The sequence below is a fragment of the Eucalyptus grandis genome, chromosome 11, assembly GCF_016545825.1.
Source record: "Eucalyptus grandis isolate ANBG69807.140 chromosome 11, ASM1654582v1, whole genome shotgun sequence".
Taxonomy (NCBI): domain Eukaryota; kingdom Viridiplantae; phylum Streptophyta; class Magnoliopsida; order Myrtales; family Myrtaceae; genus Eucalyptus; species Eucalyptus grandis.
This window is the reverse complement of record NC_052622.1, coordinates 20,976,772-20,992,934: the sequence shown is the minus strand read 5'-3', so window position 1 is coordinate 20,992,934 and position 16,163 is coordinate 20,976,772. Positions and strand designations below refer to the sequence as shown.

General features: G+C 39.0%; 1 long non-coding RNA gene across 1 annotated transcript; it reads right to left on the bottom strand.

The window, feature by feature from the left end:
* Positions 1–1,768: 1,768 nt before the first annotated feature.
* LOC108960760 lies at positions 1,769–2,773 on the bottom strand. Its single transcript, XR_005547935.1, has 3 exons — positions 2,650–2,773; positions 2,035–2,105; positions 1,769–1,820 (listed from the first exon to the last, which is right to left on the bottom strand). It is a non-coding gene; the product is annotated as an uncharacterized LOC108960760 (long non-coding RNA).
* Positions 2,774–16,163: the final 13,390 nt, after the last annotated feature.

The window sequence follows — 16,163 nt, the reverse complement described above, 5'->3', positions numbered from 1 at the left end:
CTGCGTTAATTGAAATAGTCCTTTTGAAGACTTGGCCCATGTGAACCGGACTAGCTTCTTTTGTGTGTGTTTTCGTTTTTTTTTTTTTCGTTTTTGTTTTTTGCACTGAGGGGGGTGATAGCGACTGCACATCAGGTATTATGGCTTTTGGTCACTCAAGGTTATTATATGCTTCATTTTAGAAGTAAAATTATCCAAGAATCCAAACATCTATGATTTAAGGTTCAGCGTTCAGTACTATTAAATTCTCAAATGAGCCAGTCACTTTCAAGTTAGAAGTTATGTCTTCTACCAACTTCATTTCTTTAAAGTCAAAGCTAAAGCCAAAACTAACCCATTAGCCTAGAGAATTCTTCATGGTCGTACTTCAGTTTTGCTCTTCCTCCGAACTCAGTAGGAAGGTTCTCTCATCAAAGAATGATCTCATGAGCTCGACAATTATTGTTGTTCTTCAGGTACACAAACTTAACCTTTTGAAAAGTCTTAGCATCCAAGAAGTACTTCACAACCTGCGCCCGAAAATGTGAAGCGTCAGTCTTGGATCAGGAGAATTCTCGTAACTTGGATTTAAAAAGAGGAGGAAATACATCCTCTCATATTAACAGCACAACGAAGTGAGAGAATAAGGAGTCTCGGGATATTAGCCTTCAAAATGATGGATTTAAAGCATTTCTACAACTGTAACAGCATCTCATGCACAGATAAATGATGTACCAAGCCAAAGATGAAACAAGAGCCAAGAGCAATGCAAAAGAGACGGGCATGGCATGAGAGAGCAGGCAAACTTTAAAATGGGACTAATCTATGTTGTTCTATTCTTTGCTGGCCGCTGGACTACAAGATAAGTTGAATATGGCCTCTTGGTGGTGCACCAAAAAGTAGTGTCTGCTAGTGTATCTCTACCAGGAATTGGACCAACTAATGACTGCCTCAAGAGTGTTTGATAGAATATTGAATTCATATCAACACAGTTGTTTGACACTTGGCACAAGAGAATTGGCACCAAGCGAGCAAGCCACGGCCGTGCCATAGAATCTTAGGAGCTGCTCCCATCAGCCAAACAGCAGGGGTGCTTCTTGGATAACTTGCTGGCTCTGATCTTGACCATCTCTCAATATTCTTTGAACCGGGCGAGGGTCCTTTGCATGTTGTGGACTTTCAAGACCCTCTCAATCTGTTCACAACTGCTGTGCTCAGACTTCAACCAGCTCGTTTGGCAGATTATTTCCACTATCCTTTGGATGAATCTCCATCACTTAGTTCAGTTACTGGAAAAAGAAAAAGTTGCAATGACATTAATCAAATTGACAGTTCAGTCTAAGAATTTCCATCCTCAGATAAGCTAAAACCAGAAGTTCAATCCCCAGTTCGTTCAGGCTACTCCAAAATTAAACAAACGATTTTATATTTATCTAGACCAGAGAATGAGAAACTGCTAAGGCAATGCAGAAACAGATATGATCATGTGGTTCAAGGTAAGATGTTATTTTACCAGCATGTTTGGAGATGATGAGCTTCAACAGCATCCAACTTTTGAATTGCTCCCCGCACTAGTGGCAGATGAGAACCGAAGATCCTGAATGAGCATCAGGGCCCACCGTAGTCCTGGACTTTGGGAAACCACTGCTTGAACCGGCCGAACTCCCTTCAATCTTCCTTTTGAGGGAGTACTCATCGACCTTGGGAAACTGTAACTGCTTGGAACCATGTACTGGCCTCGAGGATCAGGCGTTCCGGGATGAAGTGTCCCGACGAAAGTCGACGAAGCTCGAATCACTCCCGCTGTAATTCCTGCCGACTTTGCCTCCGATGCCCATGATCTGCAAAAAGGGGTACAGATAAGGGGGTGTATTGACGTTAAAGTATTATCTGCAAAAGGCCACTTCATGGTTTCTCATGGCCAGAAAAACTACTGACTCAGGTCAACCACATGGTCAGCCATGGAAATCAGATAAATATGAGCAATCGATCAAGGAGATACACTCTGCGAAATGTCCAGTTCTACAAGCGCTGCAATTTTGAAATCTTAATTACCTTAGATTCAAACTGCAGCGAGTCATCTTCCTCACTGTGGTGAGAGTTACTCCATCGACGAAACATGGTGCCTGGAAGCCACAAAAATTGAAGGAATTAATAATATATCTTTAAAGAACTATTGATGGCCTACTATAGAAGTAACAATTCACACCATATAAGAACATGTACAGATATTCAAAAGACTAGAATGAGAGCATATTTCCTATAGGTAAAACAGACGGAAAATAAATTACAGAGGCAAATGGAGCCTTCTTCTAGTTTTTAACAGAACAAAAAGGAAGGGCAAGTGAACTAAGCCCTTAATTTTAAGGAAAGAACAACCTAATAATTGAGCAATGTAGATGTATTGCAATTCAACCACATTGATGCTATAGTGCAAAAAGTAAAGCCCGTATATAGGATAGGCGGCACTGCAACATCAACCATCAATAGTGTCACTGTGCTTGAACCTGTAAAACAATTGCAGCTCCCCCGAAGGAAACATGCTCTCAAATTCTTAATTTGCGAAATATTCATGAACTAGAACCAATGTGCACATTGCATACGCGTATCCAGACAGATTAAAAAAAAGAAATTTCCCAAGAAAGCACTAGAAATGCTACAAGAAAATACCAAATTTGTCTCCATCGCCGTACTGTCGGAAGCTTCTGTTCTATCAGCATTCTGGTTCTCCACATCAATCACGACTCCATCGGAATCATCGTCCTCAGAATCATCAGCCACAATTTCCCCAATCAGCGCTACGCACGCTCTCCGCCAAAGGAGCGTCCTCTTCGCCCTCTCCATTAACCACAATCGACGACGGCCTATCCGGCGAAGCCTTCTTGACCTGCGGCCTCCTGCTCCTAGAACTAGTAGTCATCCACACACGAAACAAAAGAAAAAAAAAAAAATGAGAATCCCGAACACCCACCATGGAAACCGAGGAAAACAGCCAGCTAGCGGAGCACCTGAGGCCGCGCTGCCGCATCTTGAAGGAGGCGGGGAGAAGCCGGCGGCGAGGGGCCGGGGAAGCGAAGGTCCGCGGTTCGTCGATTGCTCGCGGTCTTCTCGTCCGTGCGGTGGTTCGTCGGTCGGAAAGAGGGAATGCAGAGAGAGAGAGAGAGGGGTCGCGGTCCTCTCGCCGGTCCGGTGCGGTGGTTCGTCGGTTGCTGGCCGTGGTTCGCCGGTCGGAAAGAAGGAGGGCACAGAGAGACTGGGAGTCGCGTCCTGTTCGTCGGAGAGAGAGAGGGAGGGTAGAGTGGGAGGCGCGAAGAAAGAGAAGAAGAAGAAGAAACCCTCGCTCGGTCCGAAATTTTTAAAATGGCGCCTGATTTTCTCCTCAGTCTGACCAGATTGTGGGTCCCACGCCGAGCCGAGCCGAGCCGAGCGGAGAAAGTCTTTCATTTTCCTGCGGATCCCCAGGACAGGTGTCGAAAAAGCTGAGTGGTATGTGCACGCCACGTCAGCGGATGACGTGGCGCGCACGAACCACTGAATATTTTCTCCAAAGTCGGCACATCCACCAACTTCCCGCACCATCTTTTTCCTATTATTTTATTGCAAGTTGTTGACCCATTTGTCAATAATTGCGGCTGAGGAATTGTCTAGAGAGAGAAAGATAAATCTGGAGGAGTAAAGAGAGAGATCTTGAGAACTCTAGGAGAGAGAGGCGCTGATCTTCAACACCGTCCGCTTGGACACTGCTTTTGGGCGGTGCGAATGAATGAAATGGTAAGGAAAAAGTCGTTGGATCGAAGGCTGATTTTGAGGCATGGGGCCGTCTCTGCCCAAGGCCAATCGTATGTCCGATGTTCTTGTCTTCGTTCGGTTCCTGCTCAATATCGGAAATGGACCCTCGATGTCACCCCACAGTGGAGACGCTCGCGAGGATCTTTCTTTCCACAAAAGGACGAACGAACGTTCCCCGAAGTCCAAGCAGCGTGTTGTGCACTTCGGAGCGACTCGTCGAATGGTCCAAAAATATCCAGCTTCTTGAAAATCACCTTCTCTTTATGATATTACCAGTGGATGCTTGTTGAGCCCTATTTATAGGGGACAAAGTCGGCACATCCACCGACTTCCCGCACCATCTTTTTTCTATTATTTTATTGCAAGTTGTTGACCCATTTGTCAATAATTGCGGCTGAGGAATTGTCTAGAGAGAGAAAGATAAATCTAGAGGAGTAAAGAGAGAGATCTTGAGAACTCTAGGAGAGAGAGAGGCGCTGATCTTCAACACCGTCCGCTTGGACACTGCTTTTGGGCGGTGCGAATGAATGAAATGGTAAGGAAAAGTCGTTGGATCGAAGGCTGATTTTGAGGCATGGGCCGTCTCTGCCCAAGGCCAATCGTATGTCCGATGTTCTTGTCTTCGTTCGGTTCCTGCTCAATATCGGAAATGGACCTCGATGTCACCCCACAGTGGAGACGCTCGCGAGGATCTTTCTTTCCACAAAAAGGACGAACGAATGTTCCCGAAGTCCAAGCAGCGTGTTGTGCACTTCGGAGCGACTCGGGTCGGATGGTCCAAAATATCCAGCTTCTTGAAAATCACCTTCTCTTTATGATATTACCAGTGGATGCTTGTTCCCGCTACCTAGGTAACTTGGGATGAAAGTGATGACACCTTCCCCATTGTTTCGGGGTCAATGCCAACGCTGAAAATCGCCTCCTTCATTTGTCAGGATTCCGTTGCCTTTTCAGCATCAAGCAAAAGAAGGAACAAACTCTACCCTCAACGTCATCTCGTGTTCCACCTTTGATCCGCGAGAAGACAAAAAGTTATGAATGAAACTTTCTTTTGGATCCTTTCGATATTAATTCCATTGGAGCAAGTCAAAAAAATTAAAGAAATAAAACTATCCAATGTGATCTGCTCTCAATAACCATAAGATGCTCACTCAATATAATCCTTTTATCGACGAATACTCCTTTGCCTCACTTTTCCTTTGCCTGCTCAACCTCCTTCAAGCCTGAAAGCTTCTCGTGACCGATTTCGCTCTTCCAGTACTAACCCATATGCCCATGGTTAAGGGACTATTGGGCACACCTAAAAATTTTATTAGGCTAGGGCTTGTAGGGAACAACTCGATGTGAAAACAATTTTCTTGTATGGTGAACTTGAAAAGAAAATCAACATGGGTCAACCAGAAGATTTTCAATTTGAAAGTAATAAAAATCATGTTTGTCTATCCTTGTGGACAATGGTCGTGACTTGGTGGGACAAAAGCGAGCTCCCGAATCATTGATCTTCGAGTCGAGATGATGGCATCGTGTTGTGAGCGGATGGGCTAAAGGAATGGCGAGTGAGAGTTGCAGCTTATTTTTCGAGTTGTTCGCCGTGCTTGATTTACTAAATAATATGAGAAAAGGTTTAAATGTTGTTGTGCTAAAATAATTTTTTTTTTTAAAGGATACTTCTCGAATGCTAAGGAGTTACAATGAGATAGCAACTAATGAAGGAGAGAGAAAGGATAATAGCGATAAATTAGTGCATATATGTTTTGCTACTTTAACCTCGAAGATGACGGATTTCTTTTTCAACTAGGCTAACTTTCTTTTCTTGTTTTTCTTTCTGTTACTAAGTCAGGAAGATCGCATTGTACCTAATCTTGGACTATTCTCCAGGCGTACTTGGCTAAGGAAATGAGGTACTCTCAAATCCTATTTCAATTCAACCTAAGTAAACCTGTATAGTACCCACACATGATTATTTTATTCTGGTATTATAAAAGCGGTGAATTATCAATTAGTGAGAACAATATACTAAATTTTATATTATTCTAACAGAATTAGTATACATTTATTTTTAATTACAAGAGTAATGTAAGTTGGGCTTTCATCAAGACCAGCATATTAAGATCTCATTTATATTTAACCAAAAAGAAGAGCCCAAACCTGTATCATGATTTGTGGATGACTTGAGCTAGACTTTGTACAGCACTTGTCCAAAACCCGATCCTTGAGCTCCCTCATTAACTTAATGAGAATTATTTCACCTATCTATCACCACTACAACCTACTTCCCTGGTTAAGGACTCGTTACATTAGCGTAAAATTTCATGATTTTCATATTAAAAAATAATAATAATTGAAGTCCGTAAATTACATGATTTAAATAAAATAAGAACTAACGAGTAAAAGTCGATCCGTGTTTACCCTATTTTTTTAATTTTTTTACAAGTTTTGGCGTGAAAGAAGAATTCCAAAGTTTGAGACTACCGAATCACTTGTCCTCCATCATTTAGTACTTGAACTTGTATTCGAAAGAAAGAAACTCTAGAAAGTGATTGTATGAGAGCAATAGAATCACCTCACTGAAAAGTTGAGATCACAAGGCTGTAACATTCTCTTCGATTTATAGTGGAAACCAACCGAGCAACTTTGGAGAAAGAGAGAGCGAGAGAGGCTTCGTTGCCTCGAAGCTTCCTAAATTTGACAAATCGCGTGACTCATATAAAGCAAATTTCGCATAATTCTCCTAGTCTTCTTGCATTCCCATGTTGGATGCAAATTGTGCAACCCCAAGATCTCCATAACCAGAACAAGAACATGCATAATTAAGTAAAAAGATTAACACACATGTTTTTGGATCTATCGTTCTTGAAACGGAAGCGGAAAACTAATGTTCCACGCACAAGTTTTTCTCCTCTATTGCCCTCCGTATCACTGTCTCAATGAGGCGGCTCCTCACGTTTAGCGTTAGTAAACGCTCCTTAGGTGAAGATACATGTGAGAATTAGGTTAGAGGAGAGACTTGAGCACTATTTATAAAGTTTCCAGTCAGGCCCCCTCATTACGAACCAGGCTCAACTCGCGCACACTAGCAGCCACCTCATATTAGACTAATTAAGAAACCTTATATCTCACCTTAGACCAACCCTGTTTTACGATAACCGTAAAACAGTAAATTACAATATCAATTAATTTAATCCACATTAAAAAAAAAATCTTACATTCTCCCACTTGGACTATATTAATTGAAATCGTACTGTATGTGCGCACATTTGGTCTAAAGATAATTTAATAGTCAATCATATCCCATAAAGTCTTAAACACCGAATCATGGCGATAACTGCATGTATATACACATAGCCTTCCATGGTTATGAGTACTCTCAACTTTATTGATATGGATTCAATATGGTTAACATTTCTTTATGTATAATAAGATATATGCACAAGGCTAATAACCGGACGCCCCTAGTCTTCACTCAAGATTTATATAGTACCTTGAGACTTTATTAATATGTATTCAACATAATAACAATATATTCAAAAATATTTTATTAAATGCAAAAGTTGATACATATCAAAACCATTACAAAGTGTAACGAACATAGATGAAACATTTATCAAAGTAAAGCCAAAATAGCTCCCACTAAATAACAGCATCTCATGATGTTCCTAGGCCCATGCTAATGACATGTTGCTCAAATACACATGGGCGTAGGCTTAATTAGTGGATCTCGCAACTATATTATCTGTGAAAATATGTTATATTATAACGTCACATTTTTTTGTACCCTTTCTTTATGGTCAAAATCTTTGACCGTCATATATTTATACCCCTTGAGATTTATGTAGTTAATAATACTACAAAATTATTGTCTCAATATAAATGTATGGATCTATCTATAAAGTTAAAAACGGTCAACTCCTTCATGAGGTTCCGGAGCCTAATGGCCCAAGTAACAACCTAAAAGAATGTTACTAACACTGCTTACATAGTAGAAGATGACATAGAACTTTATTTACTGCACTTCCTGCTAACATAAATATGTATTTCGTTATTGATCACATATCATCCTAACAGCCATCAAAGTTTACATTTGAATACCTTACTAGCTGCAAGAATTGAACATGTTTGTAAATTAGCATATAATCTATTGTCCTATTTAAGTATCTTACAACTTTCTTTGGCAACAACCTAGTAATCGCATCCTCGGATTTGACCGATATCTCGCCTAGAAGTTCCGTCGCAAAGACGATATTTATCCTAGTGCAAATTTGAGTATACATTATACTTTTAAGTGCACTAACACAAGGTACATCATTTAACTAGATTTTTCAATATCTAAAAATGACAATGTAATGGATTCAATCCATCACCCTTAACGACATGAACAATTCCTAGCTTGCAATGATATATATTGAATATTTTCAAAATATAATCAGCAAATGTCCTCTAAGATAAATCTAATAAAATCCAATATTTATATGGTGAGAACAATCCTTACGGACCTTAGTACAAAGGATAAAAGATGCCTCAAGGTCACTACTTGTAAACAAAATATCATAGACATAGAGTTTGAGAAAATAAATTTCCTCCAATTGACCTTGCAATATATTGAATTACTTTATTCTCAATTGAATAGAATAACAATACTATAAAACTTTAATAATATTGTCTGGAAATTTGCTTAAAATCATGAATAAGACTTTTTAGTCTACATACAAGTTTACTTGAATCTGTTACAAAATTCTCCAATTGCACTATATAGATTTTGTATCTATTTAACGTAACTCCAAATCAAAAAAGAACTATTAATGCCACGCCTAAAAGAATCTTTAAAGAAATAATTATTTCTTTACTATAAATTATCCACCCCTCTTTCAGAGTGAAAACTTTAGCTACAAATTTAGTTTTGAACTCCATAATCTTTCTTTGAAATCCTTTTAGTTTTGTATGCCAATTTGCAACTAATGAACTTGTGATCTTTAGGCAAATCAGTAAGTTTCCAAACACTATAATGTTTCATAGATTGTATATCGCATTTTATGGCATCTAATCACATACTTGATTAAGGATAAAAAACATTTATTTATGTCGCTAAATCAACAATATAGTGGATGTTGCAATCATGCCCTCACAAATAGACTATATAGTTTAATGGAATAATTAATCATCTTTTCCTAACAAATCTCTTGAGTAAAGCTACAACCACTTCATTCTATACTTGAGATGTTTGAAAAATTTCATCATAAATTGTATCAAGAATAGTTACTTAAACCTCAACAAGTTTAGTTTATGGTACATGAGATTCCATAATTATCTGTACCACAATTATCTCGTATAGGCAAAGACAAAGACACAGTGATTTTCCATCGTACTATTATCCTTAATAGTTTGAGAGCAGCTTATCCTTTACAATTACGTCGAATTGTAGAAACTTTACAGTATGTGATTCCATAATACTTGTACGTTCTTAGGATCATAAAATTGATACTCCTTTTACAATCTGAGTAGAATACAAAATAATTCCGAGTGAATCTAAATTCCAACGCACTTAATATTGGATTAGATAATCTCACTTCTGCATGACGCCTCTAAATTTCATATGATTCAAGTAATTTATGTCCAGTCTATAATTCAAAAAAAGTTTATGAAATAACTTTGATAAGAAACACCTTTTGTATGTGAAAATGTTGCTTTCAAAATATCAGCCCACAAAAGACCAGATAAATTAGTGTTACTAATCATACTCATCACCATGTTCAATATGGTGCATTTATGCCTTTCAGCCAAATCTTTTTGTCAGGATTTTCAGGCATAATAATTAAGTTACCACCTCAGAATCTACCAAGTATTTAACAAATGACTATTTAAGTTATTTCGCATTGTCATACTTGCCAAAATACTCACGGCCACTATTAAGCTTGACAACCTTTTAAGACTAATTGTAATTATTTTATTCTTTATCTCAGTAATTTTACTTCGACAATAATCTATAGAAGTCTTTAGATAGCTGTTAAGAGTAGACAGAATATCAACATTATCAACTTTTCTACCCTTCCTTTAGACATGCGTGAGATTATTTCATAAATAGAAAATTTTTGGAAACAACTTCTTCATCCATCTACGAGATGTATATACCATTAAAACTTAAACACAATATTTGCAAATGTGTCATAAATTCGATATTAGATAAGACATGATTACAAGTCACTAAGGCTTCTATTATCTTATAGCAGCATAGTCATAGCAAACCACTTTTCAAGTGTTCCAAAATGAAACGCTTCATTGACAAAGAAACAAATTCTATTACTCTTTTCCTAAGCAACAAATCATATGTTCACAACTTAAAATTTGAAACAATAAAAACCTCAATAATAATAGAGTTATTAATTATAGAAAATGTAACTAAAAAACAATATATATATATATATATATATATATATATATAATTAGTACCATGTGAGCACTGTATAACTTGACATACAAGTACACATCCAGAGAGTTACACGCATAATCATATAATCATCTTTGGGTAGAATACATGACATGCAATTATACACTCCCCACATGATAGTGGTTATGAGAATATATTCTAATATTCGTGAATTCATCACCTTTGGGCATATGAACCACTAGAATCATTCACTCATCTACCACACTATCATGTATCCCTCCATGAACTAATACACAATCACCTCTTTTGAGAGTATGACCACGCATTAGACCAGAAGATATCTCAATCAACATACGAGACCAAAATTTCTCAAATCCAATCAAGCGTGCCATTTTGGCGGTCACTACTCAATTGAATCCTTGAAACTTTTTCATACCAGGAATATAAACTTTACTTCTCACATATACATGTAATTTTAACTTTAGTGATAGGGACAGAAATCACTAAAATCACATATCATGCTAATTACATTACTTTATTCATTAATAAAAATTAATCATACATATATATAAATATATATAAATATATATATAAATATATATATATATATATAAATAATCTGAAAGACGCATTCCAATAAGATCATTGATCACAAAGAACACAAGAAACTTCTCATAACAGAGAATAAAGCATCTATTATGCACCCCGATTACAAATTACCAGAATAACATAAAAAAGAATGCTGATCTAGAAGATCTCTCACAAATTAATATCAATAGTAATACATGATACATCAAATCGACAAGCCCGATAGCCGATCCATTATCACTCATGAGTTTCACAAGGCAAAAAATGACTCCAAGGCCAACAACCGATTTATTAACCAATTTTAAGTAACAAATTATCATTGTAATCAACCAATGGACTATTAATTGAGTCAAACCAGAAAACCAAATATCTAAACTTTAACAGTAGTTACTATTGCTTTGTGTAAATGTTGTCATACTCCTTAACCATAAAAAATATTCAACTTAATGGATATTAACTTGTGACTAAATGAGTTTAGGTACAATATACAATAACTTAACTAACATGCATTACCCACATTCAGTAGATGTGTTAATTAGTACAATCAGTTTAGTCATAGATTTTTAAGATGTCCATCATTCAAAGGTTATCAGCATGTAAAGGAATATGCATAAGTAACAAAAGTTTCAGAACCTTTACTGTTTCTCATCACCTCAATACATAGCTTAATTACTATCCTACAATGGTTGTATCTCATTAAGCCAGCTTTAGTTAATAAATTACACATTTATAATGTTTATGTGATAACATACCTGTAACCCAACACTTGTATTTCTAAAATCACATAAAATACAAGAAAAATACGCAAAAATACACTAAAAATAAACGTATTTAGGGCTTTGTATGTATTTTCACAACCGTAAAATCATTAAACATGTAAAATAAATACACCACAAGGTAGAGGAAGATCATACGAACCTAACGCCACCAACCACGTGCCCACACGCATCTCCGGAGTGCGTGGCGCGTGGAGCTCACGCGCCGCCAAGGCCAAGAGACCGGGCCAAAACCGGTCCGACTAACGCGGTCCAATGGTTCCCGGCTTGACCGCTCGGGTCCAGCCACTCGATCCGACCGGTTGACTAGGTTGGTGTCAGTCAACGTGTCGGGTCGAGTCCTCGGGTCGGGTTGAGTTTGCTGCGAATTGGGTTGGGTCTGGGTCGCTGATGTCATCATGACGTTAGCACCCGTGTGCTTCGCACACGCAAGTTGCACGCCCGCGCATGGGAGCGTGTGAGGGCGCGTGACCGGGCATGGGGCGCGTGCTCGACACCCAGGCGGCGCGTGGCCGCGCGTGGGGGCTCGTGGGGCCTCCCTCGGCGATGCGCCGCCCACGATTTTGCTCGTCTCACCGAGCCCAAACTGAATATATGATTTAATTCTATTTTTTGTTTTACAAAAAATCTCGAAAATCTCAAATTAGGGAAAAATCCTTTGCGTTCGAGTTCTAAGGTTTTGGTTGCTCTGATACCACATGTTAGATACAATTTGCGCAATCCCAAGATCTCCATAACTAGAACAAGAACACGCATAATTGAGTAGAAATATTAACACACCTGTTTTGGATCCATCGTTCTTGAAGCGGAAGCGGAAACACAATATTCCACGTGCAAGTCCTTCTCCTCTATTGCCCTCCGTATCACTAGCTCAATAAGGCGGTCCTCCTCACGTTTAGCATTAGGTAAACGCTTCTTAGGTGAGGATACATGTGAAAAATAGGGTTAGAAGAGAGACTTGAGCACTCTTTTATAGAGCTAGTCAGCCCCCTCATTACGGCCAGCTCAACTCGGCCCACACTAAAAAACCATATTAGACTAATTAAGAAACCTCTATCTCACCTTAGATCCATCCTATTTTATGGTAACCGTAAAAACAGTAAATTACAATATCAATTAATTAAGTCCACATTAAGAAAACTCTTACATCCCACGCTTTGAAAATTTAGGCAGGCTTGGCGCAATCTAAGTCGAAAGTCAATCCAAACTCGGCTTGACCAATCCGGATTTTTCACTTGAGAGAGGGAAAAAGAAATAAAACTGGCTAGCCAATGTGCAAGATTTATTCTTATTTTGGTAAATTAGTAAAATTATTGCACGATTAAAATATAAAACGGAGCATCTAATAATTTTTGGCTTCTTGTCCATAATCCATCTCTTTTATCTTTAGCATTATTGAGTCAAAGCACCATTTTTAACTCCCTTTCATTTCTTTCTGTGTAATAATTGGACATAAAAGAAAAGCCAAAAAGCCCAAATTTATGTTGGTAAGACCCGACTCAGCTCCTCTTTTGTGCTTCTAAAGTGTCATGAAAGAACAAAGAAAAGAAAGAGAAAGCAAAACGAAAGGGAAAGAATAAACGAGAGAGACGAAGAGCTCGGAGGAAATCGAAAGAAAGAAGAGAGGGAAATCGCTATGGTTGGTCGGAAAGCATCAATTGATGCCGGAATACACCTTTTACATGTGAATGGTAAGATTTCCTTGCGGTCTTTCCCTCTTACAAGTTTGGTTTTTGTTCTAGGAGTTAAAAGCGTAGCTCCTTCTTGGTCCAGCCAAAGCCCCTCAGGCGTACCACATTCGGGTGCACATAAATCAAGCTTGACACTTCCATCTCTGTTTTGAGCTGCTTTGTAGTCTCTTGCACGAGATTGCTGGCCCTTTTGATTGCCACTTGAGAACCATTGGCCAAGCTCCCCAGTAAACCATACCGAATCCACCCATGCCCACGATATTATTGTGGCCTAAATTTTGCATCGCGTCTCCAAGCTCCTGCAGAGAAAAGCATTTAGGAGTGCTGGGTCGTCTTCAATGGGATTGGAGAATCTGAAGGTCTGGAACTTGAACACATGAGATTTCTTTTAGTGCTGATTGATTTCGGATTAGCTTTTCTGTCACGGTAGCTTTGTTCGGCACGCCCAAGACTGTGTCTAGGGCGTGAAAGTCGTCCCACTTGGGATCATCTCTTTCTCATAACGAGGAGAATCGCTCTTGGTGTCGTTGAATCTACGGGCCAGGTCTGCAATCCAAACCTAAAGTCTTATCCTTTCAGCAGCTTCGGTGGGAGAGAGAGAGAGTTGAAAATGCGTCAATATTATAATTTGCAGTTCTAATTAAAAAAAGGATTAATTCAATGAAAAATCTAAATTAATATACCAGTGACAAATTTACTACCCGTTAAAAATTTTCCCGTTAAATTGCTGAATTAAATCATATGTGATAGTTGATGGGTATACTGATTCCACAACACATGCTATGATGTTCAACTAGACGTTGAATATCTCATATAGGAAAAAAAGACCCTCTCGTGTATGCGAGCTTCTCTCTACCCTCCGGTAGCGTATTCCTTTTTGTCCTTGTTACGCTTGATTCACAAAAACAAAAACCCTAAAGAATGTTTCGCCGCTCTGTTTTGTCGAGTATGGTGGCTTTCTATTCTTTACATAGTCCAAGAGTTTCGCCGATCGGCAGGATCTACGACTTATGTGGCTCCAATCAAGGTTGGATTTCCTTCCTTTTGATCTCGTGGGCGTAGTTAATGGTGTCCGGATGAAGAAGGTTGTAACTGCCCGGACTTCCGCGTAGTGGTGGGTTGTTGAATACGATTCTGATCTGTATTGAACAAATTCATCGTAGATGCTTTTGTGAAAAGGTGTGGATCCAGCTCTGATAAGGAGATCTATTGAAAATAGTATTGAGCTCTCTCACAAGAAGATGCTTGATAAAATGTCTGAGAGGGATTTCAGAAGTATTCAGAAATATTGACTGCTGCTATCAAGTTTTTATGGTCTTTACACAGCATGGATAGAAAAGATGACAATGAGTTGCGGGTTGCAGCATTATGTAAACGATTAGGTCATCTATGGTTTGAAGAAGATGTGGTTGAAGTAAAACCGGAGATATCCTTACAGAAAAGAGATGAATGTAAGAGAACAATTTTGGGTAAACTTTACTCAAAAGCCAATGTCAACTTTCCAGCATTCTTCACAACTATAAAGAAAGCATGGAAAGTAGAGGCAGTAGAATGTGCACAAAAAGGAACAGGTCTCTTTACCTTTGTATTTCACTCGGAGGCGGACAAGGACAGAATCCTGAAATCTGCACCTTGGTGTTATTCCAGTAATCTGCTTGTACTAAAACAGTGCAAGCCTGAAATTACAGAACACTGTTACGATTTTTCTAGAGTAGCCTTCTGGGTAAGAATTGGAGGAATTCCCCCTGGCCGGAGGGTTGAAACAATTTACCATGATTTGGGGAAAAAGCTCGGCCAAATCCAGAAATTCAGCTCGAAACCATGGGAAACCCGCAGCAAAAGGAGGAAGAGTCGAGTGGAAGTAGACTTAACTACTCCTCCGAAAGCAGAACCATCTGGATATTGGCCATAAATGGCTGTGGGTTGAATATAAATACGAAAGATTACCCCATTATTGTTACTCATGTGGAAGAATAGGCCACTATGCACAAGATTGTTCAGAAATCCCTTATGCAGAATCTCCATGGGCAATCGACAAAATTGGCTCCTACGGACCATGGCTGAAAGTAGAAGTCAGTGATCACAGCCCTTATTGGGAGGCCTTTTATGGCAACTTTGAAGAAGACATTATAATAGAAGAAACCATACCTGAAGAACCTTCTCCAGGCAGCAAGCGGGATCTAATTATAAGAGAGAAAGATCCAGAAATGCGTCTTGAAGTATGCAGCAAAAGAAGAGCAGAAAGTTCCATGGAGCCGGAGATATTGGAAACCCCTATTACAAATCAGCAGAGTTATCAAAGATCATGGAAAACAGATCATTTGCTCGATGCTCCAATACAGAATTCTTTGAAGATAGGAAAGAGCAGCAAAAGAATATGAAAGTGCAGAAAACTAAAAATAGAAATGCCTACCTGAACCTATACCTCTTATCATCGATGATTCAGCATGACGGAGACCCCAAAGGAAGTTGCTTAAGGATGGCACAGATTGGGCTTTGGTGGCTAGCCCTAATAAGCCACCAAAGAAGACATGAAAATTATTAGCCGGAATTGTCGTGGGCCGGGCAACCCCGACAATCCAAGAGCTAAGAGCATTAATTGCTCGAAAGGCCCAAGATAGTTTTTCTAATGGAGACTAAAAACAAAGCAACGAGGGTGGAAAGTATATGCAGGAAACTTCAATTTCAGCACTTATTTTTAGAAAACCCAACGGGTATAGCAGGGGGGTTGGCGTTAATGTGGAATGAGGAAGTATCATTGCAAGTGCAAAGCAGTTCAAAACAATATATTGATGTCAAATGCACTGAACCAGCCAGGAAATTAGTAATGCAGATTACTTTTATTCATGCGTCCACAAATTTTGGTGAGAGGATACAACTATGGCAGCATTTGCAGATATTGAAACCCCACAGTTCCAACCCATGGATATGCTTGGGTGATTTTAACGAGATTCTATA